This window comes from Myotis nattereri (assembly GCF_964212035.1).
Source record: "Myotis nattereri genome assembly, chromosome: 3".
Classification (NCBI taxonomy): Eukaryota; Metazoa; Chordata; class Mammalia; order Chiroptera; family Vespertilionidae; genus Myotis; species Myotis nattereri.
The window spans coordinates 137,303,443-137,319,347 of NC_138077.1; positions in this window are offsets into that span (position 1 = coordinate 137,303,443).

Sequence of the window (15,905 nt, forward strand, 5' to 3'; positions counted from 1 at the left end):
CTTATCAATGGATTGGATTCAAGGACAATGAGGTGGATTTGAAATTGTTAGAAACAACCAAATCCAGATCTCCATTCACCACCAAGAAAGGTAACTTGTGGTGTGCTCCAGGACTCTGTCCCAGGTCCTATTTTAAAATATTTTTACCTATGCCTTTCATAGGGAAGAAAAATGCATTTTATCAAAGTTTCAAATGATGTGAGGCTGGAAAAAAAATAGTTAATTCTTTGGATTTTAAAACTAGGAATTTAGAAATATCTTGACTGTCTGGAAATGTTGATCAAATCTAAGAGAATGAAATTGATTTTGGATTAATGTAAAGCCCTACCCTTAAATTTAGAAATCCAACAACACAAGTACAAAATGAGGGAAACATGGTTTAATAAAATCTAATTTGACAAGACAGGAATTTTTAGCTGGCTGACACTTCAAATAAGCTAAGGATATACTTTGGCTGTTATCCACATTTGATTATGTCGACCTAAGAAATGTCCAAACCTGTAAAAATATGTTTATAAGAGTTAATTTGAGTCAAACTGCCAACATATGCTGGAGAGCAAGATCTCAAATGTTCCAAAGAACATCGGTTTTGTGGTTTCTTTTATGCATTTGAAATTAAGGAGGGAATTTAAGAAAGGTTATATGGAGGTGGGGGAAAGCAAGGCAGGGATTGGGTTACAGGATAGTTAACAAGAATATGTGCTTTCCTGAAAGTGGTTAAAGCTTACTTCAAATGTGTGTTAAACTAGATGCACAGTCACAATGAGCAGGGGTTACTTAAGACAAAGATAAACCCTTTACTAAAGAAGTTATGAGGGGGCATTACTATCCACATGACCGCCCAATTAGGAATTTTTTATCAGATCACCCTGTGAAGTTACTTTCTATAGAACCCCTTTTGTTGTTCACAATTACATAGTTGAAAAAAGTTTCTCAGGATTCAAACTAGGACCAAAGAGGGGAAGTTTCATGAAGACAAAATTCAGGTCTCTATAAAATGGATTGTTTTGTGAGGTGTGGCATCCTCTTGGTTGATTGAATGAAAAGTACCAGGTGGACAGCTTTGAAGGCCAATTATGGGATTCTAAAAACATACAACTTTATGACATGAATTAATAACTGACCTGACCTGTAATTTTTAAGGTTAAAAAAGTAATTATCATAGCTTAAACAAATACGTTTATTCATTTGACCAATTCTATCAAGAATGATAGTTTATGGTAGGCATAGGAAGTAGAGTAGGTGGTCCAAGGGAGTTTGCCTCAGAGAATATGGTATATACTCCTTTATTACAGGTACCTCCTTAAATTCCAAACCTAAAAGAGAAGATGAACATCTCGTCTAGACTGATCTTGTTGAAGATGAAGTAGAATTGCATGCCTGAAGCAGATAGAATCCTTTGTGCTCAACCTCAGCCTCATCCCAGTAGATCCCGTCCTCATTCCTTCATTCCTATACCCTGGCCACAATCACACAAGAGCACCTAGTGTCAAGGATGGCTGCTACCATTTGAGATCCTGGTAGTAGTGGTGTAGTGATTCCTCTACCATACTCATATAACATTCTGACAATAGTTATTGATGGTATTCCAGAAACAAAATCCCTCACCTCCTAGGCAACAAGACCAGAGCTGTAGATAAATGTTCTGCCCTGTACCTAGCTCCAGGCGGAGAAGTATACATTGTGCTATGTCTGCTGACTTTACTGATGTTAATAGGAACTACTTTTCTGCCAAAAGATTTTATGTTGCTCTTATACAAAACAACTGTGCCATGAATTTACTTTTTAACCATCCCCCCACCAAAAAAAAAATCAAATTACTCATCTGAATATTTTCATGGCTTAATTTTTGTAGGGCATAAAATTGCTACTGGCTGCCTTGGTTTTGCTGTTGGTATTGGTATGTATGCTGTTGTCAAGTTAGGAAAAAAATAAACCTTCAAAGGAAAAGGCAAATAGATTCATTTTGGGTTGTGGATGGCAGGGAGATATTTGTGTTATGTGAGTGTGCAATGCTGTCACTCTAAAAATTGATGCGATTGGGCAGAAATATGCTAGTAGTTGTTTACTCTCTGGGAAGAAAAAAAGAAAACAGCCCTGGTTTTTAGCATTTTCCAATTTCTATGGTATAAATACTCCCACTGTGGTTGATTTAAAGCTACCAACATCAGTACCACTCAAGTTTGCATTGGGAAGAGATATTACAGTCTCTGAGGAGTTAAGAAAGCCTCCTCAACTGGAAGTGGGGGAACAGACTTAGTTGGGTATTGAGAGTAGAAAAACAAATGCCTTAATATTTGACACCTGGAGAGAATCTTTCTTCATAAAAGATTTTACAGAGGTATTTAAGGCTGGTTTGGGCTGGTACCTTAAAATAAAGGAGTATTTGTTTCCTTTTCCTGTCCTTTAGCCAACTATTTTGATCAGCTGTCTAAATTTGCATTCTTACTAAAAAAAGTATTTTAAGAATGAAAATTGCAGCTATTCTAATATTTATTTTGAGGTCCTTCCCATCTTTGTAAAGTTGAATTTGTATTCTTATATCAAAGAAGAAACTTTCATAACAAAGCTTTATGGTTGTAAGAAGAAAAGGTATCTTTAGAATGATTTCTACACCAATGACATCCCTTCCTTCAGAAAATCTCTATATATAAAAGCCTAAGCCACCATTACAACCAAACAAGCAGAACAACCCTAATGACCTGTCAACCAGTCACTATGATGCACACTGACCACCAGGGGACAGACAGTCAATGCAGGAGCTGCCCCCTGGTGGTCAGTGCACTCCCACAGCCAACCTCCTGCAGCCCCTCACCCCATCCCCCAAAAGCCAACCACTAATGACCCCTCCCGCAAGCCAGCCAGCCAGCCTCCTGATAGGCCTCGATCGCCCGCCAGGCCAAAGGACCCCACCTGTGCACGAATTTGTGCACCGGGCCTCTAGTATCTACATAAATAGTTTGACACCATTCAATATAATGAAATCTATTATTTATTCCTTGGTAGAAAAGAAGTATCAGAAATTCTTGGTTGGATATCCTAATAATCATTGCCATTATCTCTTCTTTGTCTTCTTGAAGAGAGGCTATAAAACAAAATAAGCCATGTTTAACAGGTCTGTCCAATAAGATATAAGTGAAAGCCTACTTAGAGCTTATGAGAAAAAAGGAACACACAGCTATCAGCATTTATTTCCTCCCCCTCCCTTCTTTCTGAGTTGAAAGTGAATGTAATGCCTAGATCAATGGCAAGCGACCTCATGAGGCAACTAGCATGAGGATGAAAGCTAACACCATTAGAATGGCAGATAGGAAAGAGAAAAGTATTGGATACATCCTGACAACATTGTCAAACCATTTCCTAGATGTAGAGTGTTCATACCCAGATGTCTTGTTATATGAAAAACAGCCTTAATTTTTAAAATAATTTCATTGAAGTATAATTGAGATTTCATAAAACTTGTATTGTCTATCAGAAGTAGATTATTCAATGACTTTTAGTAAATTATAGATTTGTGTAACTATTAAAATCCACTTTTCCCCGAAAGCTCATTTCAATTAATTCCTGATCCCAGCATTGACCCTAGGTAAATACTGATTAGCTTTCTGACTCTAACCTTACCTTTTCTGGACACTTCAAATAAATAGAATCATGCAATATGTAATCTCTTGCATCTGACTTCTCTCATCTAATATAATAAAAGACAAACATGCAAATTGACTGTACCTTCGCTACACCTTAAGCCATGCCTGCCAGCCAATCAGTGACTATATGCAAATTAACCCAACCAAGCCGAAACCGGTTTGGCTCAGTGGATGGAGCGTTGGCCTGCGGACTGAAGGGTCCCCGGTTCGATTCCGGTCAAGGGCATGTGCCTGGGTTGCGGGCACATCCCCAGTGGGGGATGTGCAGGAGGCAGCTGGTCGATGTTTCTCTCTCATCGATGTTTCTGACTCTCTATCTCTCTCCCTTCCTCTCTGTAAAAAATCAATAAAATATATTAAAAAAAAAAAAAAATTAACCCAACCAAGATGGCGGCCGGCAGCCATGGAGCTGAAGCGAGCAGGAGGCTTGGTTGCTCCAGTGATGGAGGAAGCCAAGCTTCCTGGCCAACTCTGAGCTCCACTGAAGGCAACAAAATTTCAATTATAGAAGATAAACCCCAGATACCTGCTTTCAGCTGGCCGTGGCCACAGAGCTGGAGCAAGCAGGAGCTGGCTCTGAGCTCCACTGAAGGCAACAAAGTTTCAATTATAGAAGGTAAATAAATCCCAGAATAAAAAAGAAAAAAGAAAAAAAGGAGAGGCTGGGAGCTTCAGTCCCTGGGGGGTTTGGCCAGCCTGAAAACGGCCCTCAGCCCCTCACCCAGACTGGCCAGGCACCCCAGTTGGGACCCCCCACCCTGAAGGGGTTGTGACCAACCTGAAAACGGCCCTCAGCCCCTCACCCAGACTGGCCAGGCACCCCAGTTGGGACCCCCCACCCTGAAGGGGTTGTGACCAACCTGAAAACACCCATTAGCCCCTCACCCAGGCTGGCCAGGCACCCCAACGGGACCCCCACCCTGATCCGGGACACCCTTCAGGGCAAACCAGCCAGCCCCCACCTGTGCACCAGGCCTCTATCCTGTATAATAAAAGGATGATATGCAAACTGACCCTAACAGCAGAACTACTGGGAATGACTGGTCACTATGACACACACTCACCACCAGGAAGCAGATACTCAATGCAGGAGTTGCCCCCTGGTGGTCAGTGCGCTCCCACAGAGGGAGCTCTGCTCAGCCACAAGCCAGGCTGACAGCTGCCAGTACAGCGGTGGTGGTAGGAGCTCTCCCACCTCCTCAGCAGCACTAAGGATGTCCGACTGCAGCTTAGGCCTGCTCCCCGCTGGCAAGTGGACATCCCCCAAGGGATCCCGGGCTGCCAGAGGGATGTCTGACTGCCAGCTTAGGCCCAATTCCCCAGGGAGTGGGCCTAAACCAGCAGGTGGTCATCCCCCAAGGGGTCCCAGACTGTGAGAGGGCACAGGCCAGGCTGAGGGACCCCCCCCCCCTTGCACAAATTTTTGTGCACCGGGCCTCTAGTTTATAATAATGCTTTCAAAGTTTATCTGTGTTGTAGTATGTACTAGTATTTTCTTTCTTAGGCTTTTTAGTATTTTGTTTATATAGATATACCTCAGTTTGTTTATCCATTTGTCTATTGATTGATAACTTCACTTTTTGGGGCCATTACAGATAATGCTGGTAAGAACATTTATGTATGTTTTCATGGACCTATGTTTTTATTTCTCTTGGCTAGATTTTTAAGAGTAAAATATGAGAGTCACATGATATGTTTACCTCTAACACTTAAAGAAATTGCCAAATGTTTCCAAAGTGGCTGTACCATTTTACATTCCCACCAGCAATGTATGAGCATTCGTCTGTCCACATTCTTGCAAATACTTGGTATTGTTTGTCCTTTTTTAGAATAAATATTCTTTCTAGGCAAATAATGGTATCTTATTGTGACTTTAAACTTCATTTCCCTAAGGATTAATGATTTTGAGTACTCTTCCAGGTGCCTACCAGCCACTCATATGTCTTCTTTGGTAAAATGTCTATTCAAGTCTATTGTGCATTTTTAATTCAGTTGTTCATCTTCTTATTTTTCAGTTGTAAGAGTTCTTTATAGACTCTACACACATGACCTTATCAAATGTATGATTTACAAATATTTCTCCCAAGTTTATTTTTTCATTTTCTTAATATTGTCTTTTGAAACACACATTTTTAATTTTTATAAAGTCCAATTTATCTTTTTTTTTAATTTTAGAAATTGTGCTCTTAGTGTTATGACTGAATTCTTTGCTAACACAAATGCATGAAAATTTATTCCTATGGTTTTTTATAGAGGTTTAACCTTCAGCTCCTTTGACGCTAATTTTTTAAAAAAATCCTCACCTGAGGGTATCTTTTCCATTGATTTTTTTTTAAGAGAGAGAGAGAGAAAGAGAGAGAGAGAGAGAATGGAAGGGAGGGAAGAAGGGGAGAGAGAGAGCAACATCGAGGTGAGAGAGACACATCAATTTGTTGCCTCCTGCATGCACGTGACCAGATTAAACCTGCAAATGAGTTATGTGCCCTTGACCAGGAATTGAACCCTCAACCCTTTGGTCTGAGGGCCAACACTCCAATCACTGAGCCAAACCAGCCACTGAGCCAAACTGGTGAGGCCTGGAGCTAACTTTTCAGTATAGTGTGAGGCAAGATTCTGTATTGGTTGGTTAATATTATTTCTTTATTCCACAGGGCTTTTGTTTTGGTTTTGTTTTAGTTTTTGTTGTTGTTGTTTGTTTTGTTTGCAAATGGACATAGTAGACTCATCACTAAAAAGACTATCCTGTCTTCATTTAATTGTTTGGCATCCTTAAAAGGTTGGTAAGGTCAGTAGTAACATCTCTTCTTTATCCTGATTTTGGTCATTTATGCCTTCTCTCTATTTTCTTGGCAGTCTAACTAAGGGTTAGTTAGTTTTATTGCATTTTCAGCTATTTATATCTATCTATATCTATATATATATATATATATATATATATATATATATATATATATATATATATTTTAATTACAGTGATTTTTTCATTCTAATCTTTATTATTACCTTCCTTTTGTTTGCTCTGGGTTTAATTTTTTGTTCTTTTTCTAGTTTCTTAAGTTGGAAGTTTAGCTTATACATTTGAGACCTTTCTTTGTTTTTAGAAATTAGCTTTACTACAGATTTGATGATGTTTCTTAACAAACTCAATTTAAAATTACCAGGCAAACCAGCACATATATGTGAAACTTATACTGAAGTGAAGTCATTTTGATAACAATTAATGTTGTTTACAAGTAATGTCAATATGCTTTGTAAACCTCCTGTTCTGGCAAAAGTTAAAACAAGACAGAAGATTTCTATTCATGTGCCAATTTTCAGTGGATATATTTTCTGATCTTAAAAAGAGGAGAATCTAATAGAATTATATAAATGCCTTCCAAGTAATAAATATGCTTTGTTAAAATGATATGATTGTAATTTGATATCAATATTTGACAGCACCTATCTGTGTAAAAGGACATTTTCAAAGAAAATACATAAATTCATTATAGATCAGCATTAACAGATGCACGTTTGAGATTTGAGTTTGATGATAGGAAACACTAAATTTTAAGCCCAATTAGGCAATATCATCCCCTAAAAAGAATTCCATTCTTCTTATTACTAGACATTTTACCAAAAAGTTATCAATTATTATTCTATTTTGAATTTCATCAATAAAAATGTTTGAAAGTTTGTTTTCTCATATTACATAAATATATACATAATACCCTTGATTTTGCTTGTTGGCCTGCAAAACTTAAAATGTTTACTGTCTTGTCTCTTACAAAAAGAGTGTGCCAACTCCAGTCTAAGATGCAAATTAAAGATTTACCCTCTCTGGAAGAATATAATATCTCCAGAACCTCTAGAATTTTTTATATACAATGTCTAACAGCCAAAGATAAATTATGAGGCACTCCAAGCAACAAAACTATATGACTGGAAACCAAGAGAAAACAGATAATAGAAACAGAATGTATATGTTTCAAATATTGTAGTTATCAGGAAAGGATGTTTTTAAAAAAGATGAAAAGATGGAGAATTTCACCAAACCACGGGTATATATGAGAAAATACTCCAAATGTTACAAAATCTAGGGATAAAAATCATAATATTTTTTAAATTAATGTGTGACATCACCAAATGCTTTGCCCCTTCCCCCAACTTTTGGGGCTACTTACTCTTTTATTGCCTCTTTACATAATACAATTTATAATATTCTTTTATATTGGAGACAATAGGCATATTCTTTAATTTTTTTTCTCTAACATGATTGATCATTTCTGGAGTTAGAACTTTGGGGCTCTGTTTTCTCAGAAAGCACCAGACTTTGTTAGGGCAAACTGTATGAAATATGGTAAGTCCAATATATTAATATACATAAAATTTGTGACCTCTTAAACAGTCATACTCACTCTTGTGGCAGTGCTACATGTTTGTGTTTTTCAAATGTATAAATTCTTGATAAATGTTATTTTACACAATTTTAATGAGAAAAAAATGCATGGTACATTTATAATTATATGTGCTGTTATTGAATATATTTATAACAAAAGGGAACTTTAGCTTTGATCAGATATTAGTGAAAACTAAATTCTTGATTTATAATTAAATATGTTTGATGTTTGGAAGAATTTCCACAAACTCTTTTTTTTAAATACATTTTATTGATTTTTTACAGAGAGGAAGGGAGAAGGCTAGAGAGTCAGAAACATCGATAAGAGAGAAACATCCATCAGCTGCCTCTTGCACACCCCCTACTGGGGATGTGCCCACAACCAAGGTACATGCCCTTGACCGGAATCGAACCTGAGACCCTTCAGTCTGCAGGCCAACGCTCTATCCACTGAGCAACCTGGTTAGGGACCCACAAACTCTTTTTGACTCTATATTTCAAACGTTGTTTTTCCTCCACTAAACATGCTCTTGCAGTGTTGTGTAAGTTATGGCATGTCCATGCAATGGCACAGTCCCTGGCCCTGCACCTATGTGTTCTAAGGCAAGTAATTCAGGACGGTAAACAGTAGGAATATGCCTAGAATCTACTCTTGTATTGGAACAGCTCCCAATAGCTTAACTATACATGAAAATAACTATAAACCACTTAAATAAATCCTTCTAAACCTAACACAACTTTCCTTTGGCTAGATTCCAAAATTGAATATAACCATTCTATCACCACCCAAATGAGGGATGGTATACTGGAAAGTAGGTTGGAGTGGAGAGAGGCAATGGTCTTAACTTATTATAATTGAAAATATCTTATGTTTTTGCAATATTTAAAAAAATTTACTTCTTTCTGAGCACATAGCTGGGACCCCACCAAGGGCCTTGGAAGAGACATAGGCAAATAGAGTTTCCTAAAGCTTAAGCTTCGTTAGATAAAAAGATAAATGAAGGATACATAACAATGATTAAGCACTGGAGATTCTGTAACTGAGATGATAGGCGGCAAGGGTAACAGAGAGACTTTCCATTATATGACTTTTTATCAGTTGGACATTTATATGCCTATTTAAAATTAAAATGTTTTAATTGAGTTCAAATATTATAAATTGGAAATAAGTGGCAACTACATTAACCACTAAGTGGGCACTGCCAGAAGCTTAACTTTCTGGTTTAAAAATAAAAGAAAAAACAATCAGGAGCCAACAATTTTTGTGAATAGAAGAGTTTATCCAAGGATTCTGAGGGTTGGCAATAGGCCCCAAATTCCTAGCAAGTAGTGATATGACCATTTCTCATCACCCCTCAGTCTCTTCCCCCTTAGAGGGCCTTCACAAACATTATGCTGAGATATAACCAAGTATTGCGTCATGTGATTTCATAGGTATAAAACTTCTACTATTGTAAACTCAGAAGATGTAGAGCTAAAGTTGCACCATTGCCCTTGCCCACATGTGTTTAATGAGCCCTTGAAATGTGGTTAGTACAAATTGAGATGTGCTGTTAATGTAAAATATATACTGTATTTCAAAGATTTAGTACAATAATGATCTCAAAGATAAATTTCACAGAAAATTAATTTGATTACACTCCTAATACTATTCAAATATATTGAGTTCAATAAAACATATTAAATTAATTTCCCCCTACTTTTTACTATTTAAAATGTGACTACTAGAAAATTTTAAATTATGTATGTGCTCACATTGCATTTCTGTGGGAGAGCGCCGCTCCAAAAGCACACTTCCCCTGCTCCTCCAGTTTGTAGGACCGTTGAGGACCTCACTTGACATGCTTATGCCACCTTTACCACTTTTAAAGAGAAAGTTAAATTTCAATATATCAAGAGCTAAAAAACTCCCAGAATGAGAAAACTGCATATCTATAACTACAATTGAATAGGTCCAGTAAAGTGTTATATAAATACATTGTTTCACAAGTTTGAAATCGTCTCAAGAATTTTCTTTAAAGTAATAAGTACTTTCTCCAAATAGTTCATTTAAAATTTTTTTAACCAATTCACTTTATACCTCTCTAAAATATCTTAATTTATATAAAATGAGAGTGATGGACTTCCATAATTGTAAAAAACAATTGTATAAGAAAAAATATATAAGCAAGAAAATGACATACAAAAGCTGAAACAATTTCTTAAGCAGTCAAAGATTATTTATTACAGTAAATATTGTACTGGCTCACCATTCAATATCAGCTAATATACAGATCAAAAACATATGTAGGATGATTCAACATATAAAAATCAATTAGCATAATACACCACATTGAAAGAATGAAGTCGAAAACCTACATGATCACTTCAACTGATGCAGAAAAGCATTTGACAAAATTCATCACCTTTTTATGATAAAAACATGCAACAAATTAGGAATAGAAGGCAACTGCCTCAACAGAAAGGCCTGTATAAGAAAAATCAACAGCCAACATCATACCCAGTGATGAGGGTCTTAAAGCTTTTCCTCTGAAATCAGGAGCAAGACTAGGATGCCCACTTTTGCCACTTTCATTCAATATGGAACTGGACGACGTAGCCTGAGCAATTAAGTAAGAGAAATAAAAAGCATCCACATTAGAAAGGAAGAAGTAAATGTGGAGAACCAAGATGGTGACATAGATACCTGCCACCTTCCACAACTACATCAAAATTACAACTAAAATACAGAACAATCATCATTCAGAACAGCCTGAAATTTGGCTGAATAGAAGTCCTACAACTAGAGAAGAAAAAAGCACATCGAAGCTGGCAGGAGAAGCGGAGGCTTCTAATTGTTCCTCGTCTTTGTCAGTACTTGGTGTTGTCAGATTTTTCTTTTTATTATTTTAACTATTTTTTAAAACAGTATCTCATAATTTTAATTTACATTTCCTTAATGATTAGTATCGAACATTTTTAACTGTGCTTATTTTATATAAAGACATTTTTTAGCAATACACACACTTTTTTTAAGAATATGTTTTTATTAATTTTGTATTTTATTTTATTTTATTTTTCAAGCTAAAAGAAGTTTATTTCTCAAGAGTCTCATTTATAATGGCTTTGGCCCAAAAATATATTTAAAATAGATTTTGTTAGAGGGGGGAAACCTAGATTTTTAATCAGACTATCCTATCTAATAAAAGAGAAACATGGTAATTAGCCATACATCCACTACCCTTCCCATTGGCTAATCAGGGCAATATGCAAATTAACTGCCAGCCAAGATGGCGGTAACCGCCAACAAAGATGGCGGTTAATTTGCATACTCGCAATGATGGGAGGCGAAAGGGGAAGGACTGAAGAATGGTGATCGGAACCTAGGCTGCAGGCAAGAGCTGGGGGGTGGGCAAAGGCCGCCTTTCCCCACACCCCAGCCGGTGATCAGAAAGCCAGGGTTGCCGGCTGCCAGTCGGCAATCCCATGGCCATCTGAGGGCAGGAGGGCCGGGCGCAGGCCAGGCGGCAACCTCAGACCCCCAGGGGCCAGGGTTGCTGGCTGGCCTGCGCCGGCAATCGCCATGGCGATTGGAGGGCGGGAGGGCCGGGGCGCAGGCCAGGAGGCAACCCGGGTCCCCGCCATGGCAATCAGAAGGCGGGAGGGCTGGGGCGCAGGCCAGGCGGTGACCTCGGACCCCCACCATGGTGATCAGAAGGCAGGAGGGCAGGGCCACAGGCCAGGAGGCAACCCGGGTCCCTGCCATGTTGATCGGAGGGCGGGAGAGCTGGGGCGCAGGCGTGGCGGCACCCGGGCACCCCAGCACCTGACATGCAAAGGTCGGGTTTGAAATGACTTTTCCCAACCACATCTGCAAATATTCTGGGGAAGGCATCACTGAAGAGTTCACAACAACTCTCTTACTTGGCAAGGATGAAAAAAGTTGGCAATGGAAACAATCCCTTACATCAAAGTTAAGGTCCCTCTGGGAAAAAAGAATATTTCCAATGTAAAGGAGGGAGCAGGCAAAAATAATAGGTTCTCATGACTTCCACTGAAGTTGGAGCATATGACAGAGTCAAAACGAACATACAAATTAAAACAGACAGTGGACATTCAAATGACCCAAATCAACTGTCACTGTTTGTCCCAATAGCAGCAATGCTTATGTGATAATATAGTTTAACAGACATACAAAACAAGTCACATGATAAGATAGGTTCGGCTTCTAAAGTAAATTGAATATGTTCTTTTAAAATTCTAATGTCCTTTCCTCTGACTATAATTCTTAATTTTCCAATCAGAAAATTACCCCAGGTGATCCAGTAACATGTAGAACTCCAGTAACGTAACTTATTTAAGAAAACAAACATCCCAACCATTTTTAAAATATTTAAATTGATATTTTAGGGTTAAAATTATAGAAGATACTTAGATCCAAATATATTTTCTGAATATTTTATATATATATATATATATATATATATATATATATATATATATATATGATACATTTTCCCAAGGAACTCTGAATTAGTACCTTTCCCTCTAACTTTCTTCAAATTGAGAGAATCTATGGAGTTCCCTATACTGCACAAGTTTTAATGAAAGAAAATAAGACTTTCTAAGAGCATCAAATACATGTTTTCTTATTTACAAACATATACACTCTTCTCTCTCTCTCTCTCTCTCTCTCTCTCTCTCTCTCTTTAAAATATATTCTTACTGATTCAGAGAGGGAGAGGGAGAGAGATAGAAACATCAATGATGAGAGAGAATCATTGATCGGCTGCCTCCTACACACCCGTACTGGGGATCAGGCCAAAACCTGGGCATGTGGCCTGACCAGGAATCAAACTGTGACTTCAGGTTCATAGGTCGATGCTAAACCACTGAGTCACACCCGCTGGGCTCAATTCTTATTTATAAATTCATTCCAAGGACATATACAGCTTGAAAAGCTTTGGAAGCAGTTTCAAAAAACACTAGATTTTAAGTAACAAGAAACCAGTTATAGAAGAAACTTTAAATTAAAAGAAAAAAAATGTTTTAATTTATTCAAGAGTGGGAACATCCTCCATGAAAATGTGTGCCTTGACTGTGGATGGCTGGGTGGCCTTATCACACCTTAGGAATTCAAATGCTTTTTACAGTGACAGGAAAGAGAGTTTCATCTCATTTCTCTCCCAGGGTAGATGTCTGTCAACAGAAGGTGGACATCAATAAAAGGAGGGGCTTGCACAATCAATCCAGAAAATCAGCAATCTATGAATAATCCAGAACCCAGTATTTATCTCCTCTGCCACACACCCTCCCTCCCAGCCAGTGAGCAAGATAATTACCCTCAAGTCAAGCTAAGTGCCCCCAAGTCACAGTGGCCCAATGCTGACATACAAAGCATACAAATAATTCTCACTCTGGCATAAAAGTGACACCTTTCTTGGAAGAAAAGCAGATACTGTAAATTTCTCAAAGTCTTCCTGAAACACTTTTTAAAGTAATTTTTACTTCTTTAGAAAAAATGCATACATGGCACACCATCTGTAATAAAAGGCCCATTCTATAAAATTTTACCTGGTCCTACTCATATCTGCAATCATAACCATATTTACAGACAAATATATCTATACTAATCAAAGAGTAATATGCTAATTAGACTGGGAGACCTTCCAGGAGACCTTCCAGATGTTCTTCTGGACACAGCCATGGTGGTGGGGCCAAGGTAGAGGCGGTTAGAGGCCAAGAGGGGAGGGCTGTTGTGGGTGATCAGGCTGGTGGGGAATGGGACCATTGGGGATAAGCAGATCAGCAGTGGGGGCAGATGGAGGCAAGCAGGCCATCAGTGGGGGTCATTTGGAGGTGATCAGGACAGTGGGGGGGGCAGTTTGGAGTGAGCAGGCCAGCAGGGGGGGCAGTTTGGGGTGATCAGGATGGCGGGGGGGGCATTTGGGGCAAGCAGGCCAGCAACGGGGGTGAGGGCAGTTGGGGTCGAACAGGCCAGCAGGCTTAGTGGTTAGAGGCAATCAGGCAGGCAGGCAGGCAGGTGAGCGGTGAGGAGCCAGCAGTCCCGGATTATGAGAGGGATGTCCGACTACTGGTTTAGGCCCAATCCCTGTAAACTGGCAGGACATTTTTTGAGGGGTCCCAAATTGGAGAGACTGCAGGCCAGGTTGAGGAACACACCCTCCCCCATGCACGAATTTCGTGCACCGGGCCACTAGTTTTATATAATTACACATTGGTCAAGCACATTTTTCTTAGACAACATACTTTCTCTCTACATGTTAAGTATAAAAAAAGCCATTGTCAATGAAGAGCTTAAAAATATGATCTCAGAAAGGGGACTAGAGTCGTCTGGGTTCATCTAACTTTCTACTTTACGCACCAAGGCCCAAGTCTAACAAGCTGCCGAGCTGCGAGAGGACAGTCCCAGGCAGGATCACGGTAGCTGGGGAAGCACCTTTTAGAGAGAAAGGGAGAGGGAGAAAATCACTAATCAGCTGCCTCCTGCACTCCCTCTTCTGGGGATTGAACCCGCAACCTGGGCTTGTGCCCTGACTGGGAATTGACCTGGCGACTCTTGGTGCATGGGATGATACTCAACCAACTGAGCCACACCAGCCAGGATCACACACACATTCTTAATCGTGATTGTACACAGTGACACAATGGGAAAGATTTGCAGTAGCTGGGAGTGGGAAAAGACTTCTACAATTTACATTCTATTCTTATTTATGTACTATTTAAATTTTGTCAGGAGCAAGTTTATTTAAAATTTTTAAGTTAATTTTTTAAAAATTTCTCCTTTATATAAAAACATCTCTTTGCTTTATTAATCCTTTAATAGGGCTTCATATGCAAAATACAGAGATAGTAAGTTATCCAAACAACTATAGGTAATCCAGGCTTTAAAGGGGGTTGCATCTGGATCTATAAAAAGATCTCTCTTTCATCCTTTCTTTTTAATTTCCTTAGTTCAGACCTCACCATAGAGTAAAAATTGATATTATTTCATTTATTTCTAAAAAAAATCAATGACATCACTTTGGTGACCTTAATTTTTAAAAATAATAAGAAATTAATGTCACATGCTCAAACATTCCTGTCAGATGAAGAAATAAAAGCTTAGAAGGTGGAGCAATGGGATTTTTACTAGAGATCCAAATGTCTATAATTGGAAAGACAACACACCAAGTGCTGATGAGGACACCGAACAACTGGAACTGTCATACACCACTGGTGGGAATATAATATGTTGCAACCAATTTAGAAAGTATTTTGTCTCTTTCTTTAAAAAGTTTCAAAATACCTATACCACATGACCCTGTCATCCCATCAGTAGGTATTTACCTGAGAGAAAGTAAAGCATATGTTCATACAAAGACTTTTACACAAATGTTTATAGGAACTTTATATTCCCAGACTACTCAATCGTCCTTCAACATATAGGTGGATAAATAAATTGAGAGATATCCATAAAATGAAATACTACTCAACAGCAACAACAAAAAGAACATGGGTAAATCTCAAAATAATTATTCTGAGGGAAAAAGCCCGACCAAAAAACAAACAAACAGCTGTTTGGTTCCACCTACATAAAATTTTAGAAATTGAAACTAATCAATAATGACAGAAAGCAGATCAGTGGGTGCCTGGGAATGGGAGAAGGGTCAAGAGATGATTACAAAAAAGCCAGAGGAAACTCTTGGGGGTGACAGATGTTCACATTATCTTGGCTGTGGTGATGGTTTTGTGGGTGTATATAGATGCCAAAACTTAACAAATTGTGCAATTTAAATAGCTGTGATTTATTTTTATGTCAATTAGCCATCAATAAAGCTGCTAAAAAGCAATATCTGAAAAGGTTTTGACCTCCTTATCATCTATAACAGGGGTGGGCAAAC